Source organism: Dipodomys merriami, unplaced genomic scaffold, assembly GCF_024711535.1.
Source record: "Dipodomys merriami isolate MVZ:Mamm:240054 unplaced genomic scaffold, mDipMer1.0.p SCAF_836, whole genome shotgun sequence".
In the NCBI taxonomy this organism is placed as follows: Eukaryota; Metazoa; Chordata; class Mammalia; order Rodentia; family Heteromyidae; genus Dipodomys; species Dipodomys merriami.
The window spans coordinates 43,619-49,659 of record NW_027206442.1 but is presented as its reverse complement, the minus strand read 5'-3'; the positions used below and the strand labels follow the sequence as shown (position 1 = coordinate 49,659).

Below are 6,041 nucleotides of genomic sequence, written 5' to 3'. Positions count from 1 at the left end.
TCTTCTAATCTACTTCTAATTTACTTCTAATTCACAAGTGGATATAACTCAATTTCATTTAACTACATGAATTCTTGTTACATGTGTTACTGAACTACATTACATCTGAGGCCTAGTGACTACATGAAATCATCAATTTAATCATGAATGACCTCTGCTCTTTTGCAATAACTAGACTCCTTCAGGGTTCTGAGACACCAAGATACTTTAGGAGACACAAGCCCCTTCTCCTATCAGACTTGCCAATGCAGAAGAAGCAACTGTTCCTTTCAATCCTTATAAGAAAACTTGCCTGTAACATGAGATTCTCAGCAGTGAGAAGGGTGTTCAAACTACACCTGCCTGGACACTGCTTGCTCACCTTCTGAAACTTCTCAAACCTTTCTTCAATAATGCTGTCTGCTGTATGTAGAATTGTTGTTCGTCTACACCAGCCATCCAGACATCTCCTTATTCTCTTCATTGAATAGGATCCACGAATTGAGTCTGTCTACAATCTCCTCTTTGCTTATAATCACCTACAGAGAAAAATGCATTTGGCTGTTGAAGACAGCAAACAAAATGGTGCCCTTCCCTCCTATTAATTGAGTGTGAATTTCATTCATTTTAGTCAGCATCTTTGAGGACTTATATCTGTGTTTTTCCTCTCAGAAACCTAGGGTTCAACATCATCAGACATTCTCATACATTTGCTGAAGTAACAACTCTATGTGACCAACAACACTTTTACCCATTGCAAATCTATTACCATCAGGTCACAACAAACCTTATAAACAAGAAAGGCTGAATATATTAAGCACCCCATAAATTCTTCTGCTTTATATCTTTTCAATATTTATTTTCGAATGATGATAACCTAATTTAATTCTGATGATATTTTTCCTCTTAAAATTAATCAAATTCTTACATGATTAAAGCCAAATGTCCTGCTTATTTAATTTAAAAAACTATAATTCACATCGTGTAAAACCAAATGTATATAAAACAACGTATCAGGAAGATTCAAGCCATATATATATATATATGATGGAAGATTCATACATAGTAAAATAAAAGAAACCTTAAACCAATGCCCATCATTCATTTGATCCTGCACCTCTAGTGGAAGAGGGTGATTTTACCTATAAATCATGGGAATGTCATCTCAATCCAGTCTATTCTACAGAGGCTAACCCCAAAATACCCAATGCTTCATTACTTACAAACAACTCTAGCAAGTAGACTTTATTCACATAGGATTCTCCTCCCTACAATGATAAATGGATTATGCTAATAAATTTGAAAGTAAATAGTTCAAAACAGCCTGGCTGAGAGTACAAAAGGATTTTGAGGTCTTAGAAATCTTGAAATACTTCCAGTTAAAAAGGGGCCACAGAAGGTCCATTGCTAAAGTTTTAACATGAAGTTCATAAATACGAAAGCAAAGGGATTTTCTTCTTACACACAAAAACCTCAACAAGAATTTTCGAGTGAAGCAAAATTACCAAATGTAGCACCATCTACCCAGCCAAATGTGTTGAAATGGTTTGAAAGTCTATCCCTAGAAACCCAAGTTTTGTTTCTATATCTCTGACATGTATTTATTTCAACTTTAAAACTTTAGTCTTTCATGGCTCAGAATTCCTAGTTAATCTCACAATGGCCCTACATACTGCTCTACATTAACTTTTGGAGAACTTTCCTAGAACACCAAACACATTCTTTGTGTATAAAATTTGAATAGAAAACTTAAATTGACTTTTAAAAATGAAACGAGTAAATGCTCATTCTGATATAAAATATAGGTCAACACTTCAATTTAGAGGACAATGAAGTTAATATTTAGTTGAAATTTATTTACTAATTATATATATATATATATATATATATATATATATATATATATATATATATATATAAGTTGATAAATACGTGACATCCGTGACATCTCCTTTTAAAAAACTAAAAAATGTATTGTTTCTGAAGTAGTCATCACATACAATTTCTCTTCAACTGGCATTATTTTGGGGCTAATTTTCTAAATTAAAGAGTGTAAGAAATGTTTTTAAAAATATAATTAGTGCAGATTTCTAAGCAAACGTTTCATCTGGCTATGGATACATAATTTTTTGGTTTGTCTATTTATCTTTGTGGTGGCTATCAAACTAAGAATTTTAGGAAAACTAGGCAAACTGTCACTAGCCATACCTAGGATTATTTTATGTTCTATTTATTTTAATTTTTGTGATGATCTTGGGTTTGCATGCATTGCCTGAACATTGTCCCTAAAATTTTTCTGCTCAAGGTTATGACTTTAAAACTTGGGCCACAGTTCTACATCCAACCTTTTGGTTGTTAATTAGAGATAAGACTCATAGACATTCTGTCATTAGGCCCAACTTCACACCAAGCTTCTCAGTGTCCATAATATCAAGGACTATAACCATGAGCCACTGTTAGCTACATTATGTGTTTTTTAAAGCATCTGTCAATAATAATAGAAAACTATCACCATTACTAAAGGCTTAAACCTGTAAATCTAGCAATTTCAGAGGCTGAGATTGATAAGATCATGTTTTAAAACTAGACTTGTCAGACAATTCAGAGTTTCTTTGTTTAACCTGCAGGACACAGGGTTTAAATCAGGCCTAGGCACTTTATATGAGTTGCTTTTCATTAAGGCTAGTGCTCTACCTCTTGAGCCACAGTGACACTTCCAGCTTTTCCTAAGTAGATATTAGAGGGAAGTGGTAAGGAGACCTCACAGTTTGGCTCTTAACTGTCATCAAAAAACTAAGCCTTCAAAGTAGCAAATCAGAGATTCTTACCTTCAACTAAGCAGCAATGAAAATACTGAAGGTGTGATTCAAGTGGTATAGTGTCAGCCTTGCTTGGAAAAAGTTAAGGAAATTCAAGCCTCAGTATTGGCACATATGTACACAAAAGCATGCACATACATACATATAAAGGATCCTATACTCAATTCCCTGGGATTAAAAAAATAAAATATTAAATTAAATTAGGACAAAAATAAGAAATTCAAATTGCTAAAAAAAAAAAAAAAAAACCTACCATAGCCGGGTGGTGGTGGCTCACACATAAAATCCTAACTACTCAGGAGGCTGAAATCTGAGGATCACGATTCAAAGCTAGCCCAGGAAGGAAAAGTCCATGAGACTCTTATCTCCAAGGAACCACACAGAAAACTGGAATTGGCACTGTAGCTAAAGTCGTAGAGCATTAGCCTTGAGCTGAAGAGCTTAGGGATAGCACCGAGGCCCAGAAGTCAATCCCCACGACAAATAAAAACAAACAAACAAACAAAAAACTGCCACAACTGAATTGTGACTTAGGTGCTAGATTTCTTTTTTTTTTGTTGTTTTAAATTTAATTTTATTTTATTTGTGAACATACTGTACAGAGGAGTTACAATTACATGGGCAGGATAATGCGTACATTTCTTACCAAGCATTGCAGCCTCCTCCTGTGTTTACCCTTCACATCCCTTCCCAGCCTCCCCCCTCCCCCCCAATCCCAATCCTTTTCCTTCCCCCCTTCCCCCCCCCCAGACCGACGTTGTAAAGCTCGTTTTGGACATGACAACTTGTACTTCTCATTGTTGCAACAGGTCCACCTGTATCCTTAAACAACTGATTTTTTCCCCATCGCTAGATCTCTTTCTTCCCATAAATGAGGTATGAGTTCAATCCCGAGTTGTTCATACCAAAGCAATCCAATAAAAGCATACTAAGAACTAACTAACAAAAAATATGTCATTCGTTGTAAAGAAAATTAAAACTTATGAAAATAATTGAAAGAGAGCTAAAAGGAGAACCATGGCTCAATAGTGAACAGCAACTTAAGCCACACCACCATTTCCAGTTTTTAGCTATTTATTGGCAAAATGAATATCACAGACATTGCTGCTTGGGATCCCTTTGAATCTGGATCCTCAGATTTCAGCCTCCTATGTAGCTGGGATTACAGGTGTAAGACACCAGCAGTCTGAGATATGCATTTATTTTGTCATGTTTTGTGGCAAATTATCACAAATTAATTTGTTTGGCCACTGAATACCAACTATTGTAGGATATAAGATTGGGCTGGTAACTTGGGTGTGGTTTGTCTATAGTAGCTGCTCAGTTTCTAGCAGGGGCCACTAGCCTATAGTCTCTCACAGAATGTGGGGATCTCTTACAAGCTTATGAGATGCTTAGTAGGGTTTAGGTTCTGTGGTGGTGAGACTGTGGTTTCTGCTTTCTGGTCTCCTATCATACAGCCACTGTTGTCAGCTCCTAGGCATCCCCATACTTTCTTGAGAAACATATTCTCCTTACTGTTTGATTCATTCTGTTTGCATCACTGACTTCTAGAAAGGCCTTAATTTGCACTCACACCTTGGAAATAACTCATACCAACTCTTGTGGGAACTAATTACATTTGTAGAATCTGTTTAATTTTGTTATCTACCAGAGCATATAGTGGGGTTAGATCATGCCCGACTGGAAGATAAAAGACTTCCCAAGGGTCTGAGTTGTTGTGTATCACCTGACACACATTAAAAGCTATTTATTGGGGCTGGGAAGGTGGCTCAGAGGTGGAGCGCTTGCCTTGCATGCATGAGGCCCTGGGTTCGATTCCTCAGCACCAAATACGCAGAAAAAAAAAGCCGGAAGTGGCATTGTGGCTCAATTGGTACAGTGCTAGCCTTGAGCTGAAGAGATGAGGGACAGCGCCCAGGCCAGAGTTCAGGCCCATGACCGGACCCCCCCCCCAAAAAAAAAGCTATTTATTATCTGGGCACTGGTGGCTCATTCCTGTAATCCTAGCTATCTGGAGGATGAAATCTGAGGTTCCCAGTTCAAAGGCAGCCTGGGAATGAAAGGTTTAACTCCAATAAACCACTCAGAAAGCTGGAAGTGGTACTGTAGCTCAACTGGTATAGCACTCACTTTGAGCTGAAGAGCTGAAGGATTGCGCAGAAACCAGAGTTGAATCCTCAGAATTAAAAAAAGAAAAACATTGGAAAAAGCTATTTATTATTCTAAGTGTCCTCAATTTCAGACACTGGTAATGTTGAGTTATTGTTTGACATTAACCAATGAAGTGTGAAATTTAAGAAAATGAAAGATAGTTCCTTGGGTGGAGTGGAAAATATTTTGGCAGTTATAGGTAATGAAACACAGTTAGGAGTTAAATTGAGGATAGATTCAAGAGCAATGGCCGTGGCTTCAGAGATGGGACAGAGCTAAACATGTTAGACATATGTTAAAAAGAGGACATGGGGCTTGGAATGTGGTTTAGTGGTAGAGTGCTTTCCTAGCATGAATGTAGCCCTGGGTTCAATTACTTAGTACCACATAAACAGAAAAAGCCAGAAGTTGCCCTGTGGCTCAGGTCAAAGGGTGCAAGGCTTGTGCAAAAAAGAAGCTCAGTGACAGTGCCCAGGCCCTCAGTTCATGCTCCAGCACTGCCAAAAAATAAAAAGACAGAACATGTCAATAATGAATGAGGGAGGGATCCAGAAACCAAATTCCTCACTGAATATTTTCTTTATTTCAATATCATTCCAGAGAGAAAAATGAGGCATAAAGATGGTCCAGAAAGAACATATCTTATGAAGTAATACAAGATTCTTTAAAAAAAAATATGGAACGCTTCACATATTTGCATGTCATCCTTGTGCAGGGACCATGCTAATCTCTGTATCATTCCAATTTTAGTATATGTGCTGCCAAAGTGAGCACTACAAAAAATTTTTTTTTACTGCAACTGGCCTGTAGAGACAATCCATTAGACATAATTGTGACTTGCAATAGCATAAGAGCTCATTGTAATAGCACAAATGCTTTCTGGATATTATGTATGGGTCCTGAGCCTTGATAAAAGCCTAGGTGCTATTCCTATGTTTTTCCTCAAGAATATTACTCTATTACTTAAACCACAGCTCCATTTCTGACTTTTCTGGTGATGAAATGGAGATAAGAGTGTCATGGACTTTTCCTGGCTCACCTGGCATAACATTGGGATAACATTGGGTTAATACCTGGGATAACATTAAT

General features: G+C 37.1%; 1 non-coding gene across 1 annotated transcript; it reads right to left on the bottom strand.

The window, feature by feature from the left end:
• Positions 1-5,622: 5,622 nt before the first annotated feature.
• On the bottom strand, positions 5,623-5,726 carry LOC138819955 (U6 spliceosomal RNA). Its single transcript, XR_011369705.1, has one exon. It is a non-coding gene; the product is annotated as a U6 spliceosomal RNA (small nuclear RNA).
• Between the last annotated feature and the right edge of the window lie 315 nt (positions 5,727-6,041).